Raw genomic sequence first — 16,046 nt, forward strand, 5'->3', positions numbered from 1 at the left:
AAAAAAGTTGCCAAAGTAAGTATATATATATATATATATATATATATATATATATATATATATATATATATATAATTATAAATATTTAGCAAGTATATTTATCTCGTAAAGTAAATGCCATAATTGAGATATAGAAGTAAATAAAATTATATAAGGGATTTTTATGCATTGAATAATCAAAAATGTATACACTTACAGCTGTGTATGCTTTAACACATTGTTTATAAAAACAGATTGACGGAGCCTCCATTAAATCACTAATTTTCTTGAAGATTGAGAATATATATGATCTTAAAAAGCTATCTTTAAATATCATGCATTTAAAAGGGAAATTATTTAAGAAAATTTTATTTATTAAATAAGCAGGAGTGTATACAGTTATAGTTATCTATGCTTAAACACATTGTGTCAAGAAAAACAGATTTAGAAAGCCTCCATTAAATCTCTAATTTTCCTGAAGATTGAGAATGTATGTAAGATTAAAAAGCCAACTTTAAGTATCGGGCATTTAAAGGAATATGTAATGCATTCCGCTCTATTGATCTAATTTCATCAATTCATTTTTATCTGCCAACAATCAAATCCTAAAATCCCAAAAGTTTTTCATTTCAAATAATAGATAAAATTCCGCAACCAATTTCGCTTCCGAGGTCATGGTTTCCAACGATTCGATAACTCAACCAAATCCAGCAACAATTTCCTCAGCTCAGTTAAAATTAATCGTTTCTGTGATGACTACTGCCGTAGTTTCTTGCTTTGTAATAACATACTGCTTGGAAGTCAACACACTCCGTTTCATATTTCAACTATTATGAGAGAAAGCAGTAGACATAATGTGGATCCATCTATATCAATTAATTCGACTTCGCTTGCTCTGCCTAACAGAGTGAGAAAAATTTTATGACTTCGTAGGGGGACGAGGGGAGTTCCTGGGCAGGGGCTGTAGTTGCTTTTGTTTGAAAGGACTAAAGAATTGCGAGGGCTATCCTAACTATGCGAACAACTCCTTCAGTGTAATGGGAAAAAGGCATGTGTCGCCTCGTATTAAACGGATGAAAGAACGGGAAGAGGTGTGGGAAGCGAGCCGACCTGTTTGATAAGACATGCGGGAGAGGCATGCAAGTTATGTTCGTCATTTTTGTCAGAAATTGTTATTTCTGGAGTCATTTTCGGGGAATTCTAGCTATCTATAGTTGAAAAGAATGAACATGGTTCTTGAGGAGAGCCTTAATTTAATCGATACAGGGAATGAGTAGTAAATGACATCAAGCAATTCTCTAATATAATTAGGAAATGCATTTTATATGCAAATAGTGAAATTAATTAAGATTCTTAATTCCTTGATTCGTTATCTTTCAATGACTTTTCATTCCATTCATTACTTTCATTTCATTCCATATCTTATAACTTTAATCAAGAAATTCTTGTATATATATATATAAATTTATTTCTTGTATCTCGGAAACGGCTCTCAAGATTTGGATTAAATTTTATATTTATAAGATAAGTTTTTTTTTTTTATCTATATAGTTTCTTTCTTGAAAAACTATATTTTACACCAAATAAACATTTTGACATTAGCGGCATGTCGTAAATTTTGTGGTACTTGCATTATTTTCATAGGAAGGTAATCTACAGATAGCTCAAAATTTTGTGAGATGACATTATATGACGTTATTCAAATACCAATACATTCGACTCACAACCAATAGCAACAATGCAATTATTGTATTAACCAATGAACTTGTAGTACAAGTAACATTACTGAAATTGGGCAGCAAAGAGTGAAAAATATTCATATTTAATCAATATGTGATTCATATCTAGATATTTTCTCTGAAAAAAATTGATTTTACAATAAAATAAATAAATAAATTTAAAAAAAACTGAAAAGCGAAATTTGATTCTTCAAACCATATAATATATGTTCAGTAAATATTTTAATAAAGGTGATAAACAGATAACTGAAACATTATGAAATGATAGAATTTTCATTACATTTATAATGGAAATTTTATCAGAATTTTTATGTACTTTACATTTTAGTTAATAGTCAATTAAAAAAATAGAGAAAAAAAATAAGCATATTATTACTGGAAAAATTATTTTAATAATATTAAAAGTACATAATATGTCGTAGTAAGTATATTTTATAAGTAATAATATAAATATATAATATATCTACCATTTATTTTCTATTGTTTTTCTTAAGAATAAAATTTCCAAATTTCAGAATGCAAACCATATGCGCGAAGGGTATATTCCAATTCGGTGACAAAAGGGGATGTAAATGAATCATTATTAAATGACAGAATTTTCATTACAATTATAACGGTAATTTTATCAGAATTTATATATAGTTTACCTTTTAGCTAATGGTAAGTTAATTTAGTTCTTTTAAATGAAGAAAAACATGCTCATATTACTATTGGAAAAAACGATTTAAATCGTAATAATAGTAAAAAAGCTGAAATAAAGCGATAAAACATACTTTTAATCAGTAAATATTTGGACAGTTATAATATTCAAAGTATAATAGGAAGATAAAATGATGCCAACGAGGAAGAAAATCGTAATGTGTTTTGTGATTACTAAAAATAGAAGAATCAATTGTGTTTAAGTTTACACATTGTCATGAACTCAATATTCTAAATATCAAGCACATGAATCATTCTTCTTTTGGAACTTTGGAGTCCGTCTTTTTCTTCAATAAAAATTCCCTTGAGGATAAGTAAAAAAAAAAAAAAAAAAAAAAAATGTTTGACCTCATGGGTTTTACGCTTTGTGGTATTACTCTGACTTATTTCTTCTTTAAATATTTAAATATTATTTTCTCAAGATGAAAGTATTGAAATCCTGAAAGTAAGAATAACAGACGATGTGCTCTAGTGTTAATTAACAAGTGCTGTCCAATATATAGAGTGAATTAAAAATACTGCCATTGAGATACAGAAGAGCAAGAACTGAAATGTTTTCTAAGATAACGTATTTTATTGAGTTTAGTTATATTATTATTTGGAAGCAACCCGTAAGATATTTTGGAAAGGGCACCGCCTTTTGAACCCAAGCCAGATGACGAGTAGTGACATGTGAGGTGCCACTATCATCTCAGGCTTCCGGACCACACCAGTGGAAGGAAATATGACTCACGGTATCGGATTTTGAGTACAGTAGGACCTCAGACATAATAAATCTTTGGAGGAATCGGGATTTGAATTTAGGCATCGGAGCCGAAACTTTAATGCTAGGTTACAGCGACACACCGATTTTTGCACCAGGTTCGGAGCTGAAAATACAATTTCATTAAATTCTTATGCTTTTCAAAATCACTTATGGGGTTTTCAAATATTTTCTGAAGAACCATGAGTATATTTTAGACATTATATATATATATATATATATATATATATATATATATATATATATATATATATATATATATATATATATATATATTATAATTTTGTGTTAATACATATTGTATGAAAGTTGCTTTTCAAATTATAATTACATTTTGTTTGAAACATTTCCTTTTAGTTAAATTATTAAAGTCCTGTATTATCAGTATTATAAATTAAACTTCTAAATTTGCTTTAGATATTATAAATTACTGTGTTAGTTTGTGTCTGCCACAACTTTAGTATGAATTTCAAAGTGTTTTTTTTAATGTTAAGTTTCTTGACCTAGAATCATTGTTCGACTTCTTGGCTTTAAGAGACTTCGCATAATAAACGCTATCAATATAGTATAACTATAATCATATCAATCAAATTTAACGAAATAAATCTTATCAAGATGAAAGAAATTACTAATTAAAATCATATTTGCATAATACTGGTGCATCATTTTCATTCAGAGAGAAAATACAATGATTAATTTTTTCTACATTTTTCTCAAAAATGGAAAGTCATTGAATAGCAGATAATTGATGAGGTATCAAGGTGTCACTAACTTTCATATGAAATAAATAGTAAAAAACCCCGATATGGTATTTTTTGCTCTTATCTGATTCTTTGGAATTGTCAATTACTTTAAATTTTAAATTCTTGAGATAACTTCTGGCAGCAGAAGACGACTAGCTAAATGTTTACTTTATGTTAAAAATTATCGAAATGCAAAGTATGAACAACTAAATATAACGATATTTTCGATTAGCTCTGGTAAACAAAAGTATATTTACTCAGTAAATTTCTAATAAATGCGAAAATAAAAAATAATATCATTTAAAAAGGAACTGAAAACTCATTTGTTTTGAGAAAGTTGATGAGTTAAAATTCTTCATTAACTTCTGAAAAACAAATTATGTGTGTTATAAAAATTTTCCTTCGCAACATTTTAATTTTTAAATGAAAAATTCAATCTAAGAAAGTCCACGAAATATTTCAGTTTGGAAAATAATAATACATAATAAATGTATACGCTAAAAAGATAAGAAATGTTAGAAATGACTAAAAATAGATCCTTTTCGTTTCGCATTAATTTTTAATATATACTACAAAATATAAGAATTGTTAGAAATTACTAAAAATAGATTCTTTTCGTTTCGCATTAATCAGCATCTTGGAAAATATTTTTCTTTATTTTAAATTCCATTTTTGACAACTCACACAGAAAGTTTAGATTAGTTTAAACGGAAGAAATAAATTATTCTTTTCGCCCACATTTGAAAATTGTCAATCATTAAAATATCAGGAATTTCGTAGATTTGAAGATTGTAATGAAAAATCGCTATTTCAATTACGAAAACAGTGCATTTGTGAAAGATATTACTGCGATTTTATAATAGTGTTCTTCACAAAGCGCAGTTAATATGTTGATAATGAAGGCAATTTTACATGTAGCCTTAACTGAAGTTGAACAGATGCTGGATCAATGTTGTCGGACTTAGGCGACAAACTTATAATTATTTGGCTACGATTTAGGTGAGAAAATCGAAAATTCCAAAAGCATCATGAATGTTGCCAATATCTTAATTAGAAGCGAATGCATGATGTTTTCTAGAACTTTCTATACCTTAAAAACATTCTGGAACTTTCTTTGTTTTCAAAAGAGAAATAACTTTCTTCCCCTTTTGTCACATAAGTTATAAAATCTGGAGATTTGGCAACATGCAGTACCAAGTCGGCAATTGAATCGAGTAGAAAGTCGGCAGGCGAGCTCAACTCAAGCGAGTTGAAAATAGCACATGATTCAAATGGCATGAGTAGTCGTAAGAAATCTTACTCCTGCGAGTTGGGAGTCTCATTGTCTGAGCCTTTCATGCTATTAAAGTTGTTTATTACCGATTTACTGCTTGTGTGGGGCTTTTTATTACAATATTTGTTCTTGTATTTGTGTTCATCTATTATTTAAAATAAAGCGTGTTAATGCGTAATAATGTTTATAATGTTACTGAGCCCTTTGGAATTTTCCACCGTAAACACAATGCACCAGTCCCTTGATTTTCGGAATGAAAATTTTTCGCAGTTATATTGATATGTATATCCAAGGAAAAGTTAAATGATCCATGGGGTTTTATCATGGATGCAAACGGTCAAAAAGGACCCTTAATATATTTTATCAGAACAAATCAGAGTGAAAAATAGTGAAGTTTAGTGTATTAAATAATTATCTAAGTGTAAAAGAATTTCATTGTATTCTTATTTTCAATCCACTTTTTGAGAGATTTGTTTCTTCGTCAACCAATGCCTAATTTGGTGAGGCGTAAAGATTGGGTTTTTAAACCATACTTGCTTTGTTTTCATTTCATTCTTTCAAGGCAAACTCAAGGTAGATTATCGTAGGACTATCGTCAAAAATCAAATAAACAAATGTTGTATCTTAATATATACATGAAGACTGATAGAAAAAAAAATCACTCTTTTAATTCTTTATATTCAGCTTCCAATAACAGTTTCTATTTTGTTCAAGTTTCCAATATTATTCCTTATATATTTGGCTACCATACATAAAAATTTAAAATTTGGGTCCTTCAAATTAAAACCGATTATTTATCTTATTATCTTACATTTAAACGATTTTAGATAAAAAAAATAACTAATTGCATATTTATCCGCAATTATATTAATTGTTGTATCTTTTTGAAGCCACTCATAGGAATTTGAACTATATGTAATTCCCAGAAAAAGTTATTTGACTGAAGATACTTTCCGTTTAATTTTATGCTTTTATTTAAATATAGAAATATGTATCAAATACCATGCGAAATATTTTTATTTCTTGTTGAACGAAACTGAACGCGTTTGATAATACAAGACTTTTGATTAAGAAGTAGTTATATGATTAGTTATTTTAAAATTTGTTTTACTATTGCTTCGTATAACATCCGCGATGAACAGTAACGTTATAAATGGAAGAAAAAATAACCTGTATTGCGCAATTTTAAAAGATAAAGTATTGCATGTTAGGTCATTCATTCAATATTTCTGAGTGGTGCAAATTCAATGTTTGAAAGAATTGTGAAAAAATTCTTGTAAGTTTTTCGCATGGAAAAAAAATTATACCATTCCATTTCCTCAAGAATGTTATTTAAGAAGACATTTTGAACGATTTTTACTTCTGTGCATTATCGTAAATAAGATTTGAATCAATATCAAAGATAATCAAGATAAGAGAAAACACAAGAGTAGGAATGATAATTTAACATTAAGAATATTATTTATAGATCACGACTAGGATTTTTGCGATGTAAAATATCTGGAAGAATATGTATATTTGCATTACTGTGTCATTTTAAAATCAGTTTAAATTCACTATAAATATATCTTTATGAATTTATCATTCATTGACTGCATATACAAGATTAATCATTCCTGGAAATTTGTTTCGAATTTTTCTTTCTTTAACAATTTATCATCTAATTTTTAATTTGAATATTTAACATTTTTTTAAAAAATTTTGTAGTGTATTTGTTTGGTAAATAACACATTTGACTATTTTGACACATTTATTAATTTTATTTCATTTAATGTTATCACACATTTTTGTATGATTATCTATTATTTATATATATAAATTGATTGCTCTAAAACTACAAAACAAATTTAACGGTTGCAAATTCTTCTACAGCGAGGACTTATAAGTTTATTAACTTTCATTTATTTGTTATATATTTGAATTATTTACGGAGGATTTTTCACCTTAAAAATGACATGCCTCAGGAAAGAATATTTCTTAATTACTTTAATTTAAGTAATTTAATGAGAATTAGGGGGCTCCTAATAAAAGAATTTAATCAACTCTACTAATTTTTTTAGCTTTTAAATCCAGCAAATCACATGAATTGCTTATTGTTTACTGGATAAGGTTAAATTATTAAGAAAAAAAACCGATAAAAATGGTACTTTCCCTTATGTTATTTTTAAATATATATATATATATATATATAACTGAAAATAGAATAAGAAATTTTAAACTTGATTTAACTGAAAATTTTGAAAAAGCCAATGAGTAATAGCTAATGGTTAAATGCTCCATTCATTTTTTTTAAAGTTACTTGTAACAATGGCAGAAACTATTAAATTATTATATTATTTTCGATTAATTAGATACGTAATCATCAAATGGCTTATTATAAAAATATTTTAAACATATTAGTTATATAATAAATGCTTATAACTAACCGCTACATAATATAACTTATTTCCGAATGTTTTTTTCGCATGTTTAAGCTTCAAAATAAAAACAATCTGTACAATTTTTTGATTACAGTAAACATTCGATTACTAAAAAAAAAAAAAAAGAAAGACAAAAAAAATTACATGAATTGCTAAAGAGATAAATTGCCTGATGACTTTATTGAAAAATTCTTTTTAAAAATATTATTTCCTTAGTTTGAAAAAATCATTACTTAATGCATTTGGGTTCAATTATCACTATTTTTCCATTATGAATCTTTAACCAAAATGAAAAAAGGCGAAGCGAACGGAATTGGATATTATTTAATAAATGAAATAAAAGCCATCTACTTCATTTTTAAAATGTTTACTGGTTTTCAAATAAATGCATTTGTATTGTGTTAATATCACAATAGGTGTCCCAACGGAGATAAACAATGTTGAATACATTCAATTTTCTTTTCTATCTTGAAAGCTAGAAATATTCAGAGGCAAAATGAAATAGTTTAGAGGAAGCCAACTTAGAAATAGAAAATAGCAGATAAATTTTAATAGCTCTTAGCTCATTTCATAACGAAATCAATTTTTTTTAGTTGAAATGAAAGTTTTACGAGTACAGTTTTGCAGGATTTAACGCATTGAATTCAGTATTTTTAATTATGCATTAAAATTTATTTCATTCATATCGTTTGTAATTATATATGAGATTTTTTCAAGTCCATTGATTTTTTTTTTATTTTTTTACTTATTAGCTTTTATAATTTTTATTATTTTAATCAGTCTAAAAAGAACTAACTTTCTGAGCAGTAAAATACATTTTTGTTATTCAGCGTTATTTATTTAGGAATGCTTCAAGTATAATTGAAAAAAAAAATTCTCTAATTTTCACTTCAGATTATTAAAAAAGGATTTTTTTATGAAGGAATAATTTTCCAAAAATAATATAATCCCATTAATATACGATAGATTGTTTTTTTTATTCTCTTTTTAAACTTTTCAATATAATTGTCGGATGGATTATCAATTTTATAAAAGACCTCATTTCAAAGGTTTAAAGTTAAAGTTATTATTGAATTAATTGAATGAAAAAAAAATACAATTTTAGAAATTCCTAAGAGAATAATTTTTTCTAAAATCAACTTGTTTTGAATTTGATACAAAGTTGTATAAAAATTAATGTATTAACTGTAGATCTAATTCCTTAGTTTAAAAGTAACATTTAAAAAAGTATACATTTTTCTATTTGAAATGAAAAATCGAATATTCTTGCGATTATGAAAGAGAATTTGATGAAGAAGATATTTCATATAGAAATACTCTAGAACTTATAACTTCTTACAAAAATCAATGATATTGTTATTTACTGGAAGCAAATAATATATATACGTTCATCTTTAAAAGAAAAAGAATAAGGAACCTATTTACTTCAGTAGTGAATAGAAAAAAATATGTTTCATAAAAGATATAGTTTGTTTCTTATCTTTTCTAATTCAGAATGCTATTTTTTGACAAAAGATAAACATATCAGCTATTCTTTTCTCCAAATCAATATAATATAATGAGATATAAGATTTTTTCTATTAAACTTATCAGGAAAACATGATTGGATTTTTCTGTGTGATACTTCTAAAATTGGAAACCCTGCTTCAGGATAAAAGTAAATTATTTTTAAAAAAACTTGAATTATAATATATTTATTTGTATTACATAGAATAGACAATACCAACGTCATCTCTAGTAATAATTTATTTTTCCATTTATCAAAAAATAACTACTCTGTTGTAGTACGATCTCAGAATATTCTTTCCAGCATTTATAAAATCTTATTATGCAAATTCTTGAGTATCAATCTACATTCATATATGACATTTACATTAATAAATTTCATTCGGAATAATTCCTTTTACTTTCTAATTTGCCCTATATATGGTTTTAAGAAATTTCGTAATTATTGTTGAAATTATAATTTATCAAAAAAATGGAATTATTGCAGGGCATTGGAACGTTTTCACTTTCGTTGAAACGTATAAAAAGGAAATATTTTATCGGTATCCTCATTTATGAGACGAAAAACAAACAAAATTAAAAAATGAATTAAATACTTTGCATTTCGATAATTTTTAACATAAAGTAAACATTTAGCTAGTCGTCTTCTGCTGCAAAAAGTTATCTCAAGAATTTAAAATCTAAAATAATTGACAATTCCAAAGAATCAGATAAGAACAAAAAAATATGATATCGGGGTTTTTTACTATTTATTTCATATGAAAGTTAGTGACACCTAGATACCTCATCAATTATCTGCTATTCAGTGACTTTCCATTTTTGAGAAAAATGTAGAAAAAATTAATCATTGTATTTTCTCTCTGAATGAAAATGATGCATCAGTATTATGCAAATATGATTTAAATTAGTAATTTCTTTCATCTTGATAAGATTTATTTCGTTAAATTTGATTGATATGATTATAGTTATACTATATTGATAGCGTTTATTATGCGAAGTCTCTTAAAGCCAAGAAGTCGAACAATGATTCTAGGTCAAGAAACTTAACATTAAACAAAACACTTTGAAATTCATACTAAAGTTGTGGCAGTGGAAATCTGTAGCAGTTTCCTTCTCTTAGAGAATATCTCTCAAAAATAGAGAGAATAGGTGTGTTGACGTCCTGACATTTATAGAGGTCATGAGATATCGCTCATATGAAAACAAAAATTAGCGGAATTGGATAAAAAATTAGAGTTAAGAAAACACTCCATGGTTTTCCTTATTATTTAAAATACATTATTAAAATATAAATATCGGTATTTATTTTTCAATAATCTACAATTAATATCTACAACGTTATAGTATACAATACAAGTTAATTGAGATTCAAATGTTGAACTAGAAATCGATATTAAACTTAAGAAAAATACGATTCCGTTAAAAAAATAATCTACTGTCAGCTATTCATTAATAATGGAAGGTCTAAAGGAACTCAGGTTATCTTGTTCGAACTTCTACACATTTTATTTTAAATAAATTGTAAAGATACATTCTGAGGAGATTTCTTCTTCCAATGCTATATTATCTTTATCAGTACATTTTATCTTCGTTTCTTGTTTCTATATTTTATATATATTATTCGCTCCTCTAACGCATTCTGATTTTCTTCATATTAGTATATGCATCAAATATACTTTTTTGAGCGTTTTGTAAAGAAATTCATAATTTTGATTCGAGCTGAAAGGTCTAGTTTGATTATTAGTAAATTTTCAGCTATCAGAGCACAATATGTTAAACCCTCGAATCTAATAAGATCCTTCACGCATCTAGGTCTAGAAGTGGCAAGGTAAATTTGCCGAATTTTTAATAAACGTTATTTTCAGGTATTGCTTGGAGAAAGCTAAATGAAATAGATCACAGATTTTGTCCTTGACAGTATTCAAAATCTATCGTATGTTGGATAGGAATGTTGATGGAACTATGCAGAGATTATCCTTAAAGATAGTTCAATAGGAAATGAAACTACTTTATTTTCAAGTCCTACTGCATTCAGACTTCGTTCAAAAGAAAATATTCGATATTCATTTCTAACTGTCTCAGTATTATGCGATTATGCGGTATTATGCGATTTTCAAAAATAAATCAAAGTCTCAAATTTTGACATGATCTTCTACATTTGGGCTTTTAAATATGCAAAAAGAAGCATTAAGAATTCAGTAATTGATATACTAGGCCTTAAAATGTACATATGACAACCTAAAAAAAGCTATTACTTAAATAAGCACTTGGAAAAAAATAGAATACACATATGATAAACTATATTCCATAAGAGTAAAATATTGATTTATTTATAAAGATAAATATTCACTTGAAAAAAACTAGTTGATTGAATAATTTCTTTTATATCTCAATTTTTTTAGGATCAGAAAATTTATTTATTGCCTAAAAAATCAAAAGATATACAAATTCAAAGTAGTTATCAAAAAAACACACACATTTAAATAAATTTCAATGTACGTGTGCTAAAACAGAAATAAATGTATATTAAATATTTCGACCAATAATCTGTTCTCGTCAGATAACATAAAAATAATATTTAGAAGCAGAATTATTCAATATTGAAATAATTAAAACTAGTTTGTGAAATACAAGTGAAAAATTGCATCTTATAATTGAAAGAAACCTCTTTTTCCCATTTTTCTAACAAAATGTTAACTTCCTTCTGGCAATTTTCAAAAAAACTAGGACTATTGAATTGTGTCCTTATTAAGGGAAAGTTAAATCTTATTTGCATAAAAAATAAAGGAAAATGATTTCTGAATGAAAAGAACTTAAGATAAGAAAGGTTGGTATGGGGAAAAATTTTGCATTGATTGACGGACATTGTAAGAGGGTATGTATGCACAAGTCAGCATTTATTCTCATTGAATAGAATACCAATGAGAAATAAAGGGGACATCTTTCATTTTTACTAGATTGCAAAATGAACGTATTTTATTCGATTTTTCAATGACATGGATAATTAATAATTCAGCTCTTTTAAAATTGGTTTAAATTTAGAAATCTATTGAAATGAAACCATAAAGCAAAGAAAAAAAAAGACTAAAGCATTTTTGATTCGGAGTAAGTGGAATCTGACAAAGTACTTTCCGTTTCTGAGATGTGCAATTCTATTCTTTCTCCAATTTTTTAAGCCTTAAACTGAAATGGAAGCTTGTAAGAATTGTGTTAAAAGATGGACACTACGGTAGAAATAAGAATTTGAAAAAAATATTCTAAGGAGTGGAATAGGTCACTGTACAAATATTTTGTAGAAAATGGTATTCTTATAAAATATAAGTGAATAATGTATCAATAAGTTGTCATTAGATACATGATTTCAATAACTCAATTCAAATCTATAAAAAAAAAATTATGAAGGAAAAAAAATATCCTACCGGCCTTCAGAATAGTTTCGTTTCCTTTTTGCTCTCTATTTTTAAAAACAAAACATTGTATCCTATCAAAGTTTACTGCCATTATTTACGTCAGCAGTGCTTAGGGAGTTAAAATATTCCTTGCGAGTCAAGATTCAATTGATTCGCATTGTATATCAAATCAGGTTTGCCTACGTAAAATAAAAATATTGAAGGAATAGAAGGAGCAAAATTCTCAAGTATATTTCCAGAGATTTTTTTTTAGAATTGTTTCAATTGCTATTTATTAAGTACATCATTTTTTATAAACAATTTGAATTATTTCTTTAAAAATATATATTTATTTGTACAATATTCAATAATTTTAGGCAAGATAAATATATAAAAAATTTAATACAATTATATGTCTATCTGTGTGAAAATGTGTACTACTAAAGCACAGAACTGTTTAATAAAGAATAATTTTTCTTACTCACGGGAAATAATTTAATGTTGCATACTCTGAATAGATAAACTCTTCTCCAATTCCCTGTAGGTTATAGAATTAGTTCATCCGGCTAATTCTATACCCAATGAGAACTATTAAGTTATGCCGCAATTATGCGATAGAGCCAATTTAAAGCTTCTTGAAAAGAAAAAAGAAGTCAAATGTTTAACTTGGTCACCATTTCGGAAAGAATGACAAACAGTCAGAGTGTTGACATGAACAGGAATTAGGATCCACTAAGAGATATTATCCAAGAGATGATATGAATGAAGAGGAAAGCCTTTATTCTCTCACTGCGTGGGAGGAGATAAAGAAATGAAAGGGAAAATTAGTCCCTTTTGGTTTAGTTTCTTACTACAGGTTTTCGGCCTGCTGTGGTTTCATTGGATTTCTCAATTGTATGAAAAATTAATACATCGTTATTTTTTAAATTAGTCCTAACTTCAGTAAAAGTGATCTATGAATAAAAAATAAAGGCAAAAGCCTCTCACTCAAAAACAGGAAAAATTCAATTTCTTTGATTAGAAATATCTAAATTGAAGTAAAAATGCTGAGTAATAAAGGCTTTGCTTGTACTATTATTCTCAATGATTTTATAAGTAAAAAAACGAATGACTTGCTGTTTTTTAAATTTTATATTTAATCAGATATATGACATTGTTTCTGTTGACAGAAAGAAAAATAATGAAAAACTGAAAATGTTATCAAATTAAATATTTAAATATTGTTTTATCAAAAATTTGTCTAAAATTTAAACAAAAATTGGTCTTGCATTTATATATATATATATATATATATATATATATATATATATATATATATATATATATATATATATATATATATATATATATATATGTGTGTGTGTGTGTGTGTGTGTGTGTGTGTGGGTTTTCTCCGGACAGTATTCAGATTAGTTTAGCTATATTAACGTCCCGTTTTTAAAGAAACATTAGGGGTATTTTGGAACGGACCTCATAATTTCGAACCGCGGTCAGATGACGAAGGCGACACCTGAGCTGAAAACCCATCTCCAAATTTTCACACCACACCAGCATGAGGACAACCGTATTCAAACTATAATAGCATAAACAATATGTTTTTTTTTTTTTTTTTTTTTTTTTTTTTACCAAGCTTTATTTTAACGCAAGATGGTTTATAATCATATACAACTTAACTCGGTATTTTATTTATGCATGATATAAAAATTAAAAAGAGCATTCCCATTTATTCACCAACGATTATTTTATAAGTTTATTGCCACTGTATTGTACAAGAAAAATACTCTTTCATTTATGAAAAAATATAAGTTTTTGATTAATATATTTTCAAAATATATATATAGAAATTCTAATTTTGAATTTTGATTAAGGATGGATTCTTTATTACTTTTCTATTGGTATTCCAAGTTTGAATGTACTTTAAACGAATGCAGTAGATATTTAATCTGTTAAAATTCATTTATTTGCTTGTATGTCTAAAAGTTCTTTACATGTGTTACTCAACAATGTATTATCTTGCTTCGTCTTTACTTTTTTATTCATCTATCTTATTTATATCGTAATCTAGAATTTCCTAGCTTATACTGTTTCCTAACCATTTCATGTTTTAATTTTGTTAATCGCCTTTCTACTTTATAGTATAGTACAATTTTATATTTCACATAATTCAAATGGCAAATGAAAGTCGTTTCGGTTTTGGTTTATAGCAAGTCAGTTTAACTTTCAGAGTTGTGAAAATTGAAATATGAAATTACGAAATATACAATAAATTATTTTCATTCCGAAAGTTTGAAAGTTTAAGTTTTAGTATTTATATTTTTTTATTACTGAATATTATTTTTCCATGTCTGGTTAATAGTTGTTATTTCACTCAATGAAAAACCAAATAAAGTTATTATCAACATTAGTTAATTTGTTTAGAATGGTTTAATTCCACTGAGTATGAGGGTAAAACGAAACTGCGATGGATAGACTAGATAACGTAAAAATAGAAGTGCAAAATTTTATTGTCTGAATAATATATATATATAGTTTTATTTTCTTTTGTTGTAATTTAAAGTTACTTGCTGTAAGTTTCCGTAATTTAATATCGTTTGAAAGCAAGGGCTTTCATATTTTTTTTCTTAAAAGGGCGTTGTGCATTTTATGATTTACACACTAATATTGAAATAAATTAAATAATTTATATTACTGTTCATCCACCATTACCAAACATATAATATTATAGAAATAGAAATGTTCGCTTATGTTAATTTTTTCATGTGTATTTAAATTTAAGAATAATTAATTTCTATTTATATTTCAATAAGTTTGCAATAAAGGATTATTAACAAGTTCATGAAAATATTATTTATTTTCTATTTTTTACAATGAATTTTTTAAATATTGATTGAATTAACATAGTGATAATTTGAAATTCAAAAATTACGCGAAGCAAAGTTTACCTTTGGAGCATGATGATCTATTTGTTTGTGGTTAATTCTTGTAATTTCAAGATTTACATGTTTTAACTCAGAAAACTCGAAAGTTAGAAGAAAAAATAAGTATTCTGAGCGCTTCAAAAATTCAAGAATTGAAAAAATTTCTATGAAGGATTCAACGACGCTAAAGAAACTGTTAATGCATACAAAAAGGCCCAGTATGAATAATAATATACATATTTATTCGAATATATTTAATCTGAGTACAGTGAAATAATCTCTGTTCTCCTGACAGTATTCAGATTAGTTTAGCTATATTGACGTTTCGTTTTTAAAGAAACACTAGGGCTAATTTGGGACGTACCTCTTAATTGTGAACCGCGGTCAGATGGCGAGGACGACACCTGAACTGGCATTCCCTCTCCACACTTCCACATCATACCAACATGAGGACAACCGTATTCAGACTATAGTGACTAAAACAATATGTTTTTTACTAAGTTTTATTTCAACGCAAAATGTTTTATATTCAGATACAAATTAACTCAGTATTTAATTCATGAATGGCATAAAAATTAAATACTGCATTCTTATTTACTCGCCAACGTTTTTTTCGT

The sequence above is a fragment of the Argiope bruennichi genome, chromosome 2 (genome assembly GCF_947563725.1).
Source record: "Argiope bruennichi chromosome 2, qqArgBrue1.1, whole genome shotgun sequence".
NCBI classification, from domain to species: Eukaryota; Metazoa; Arthropoda; class Arachnida; order Araneae; family Araneidae; genus Argiope; species Argiope bruennichi.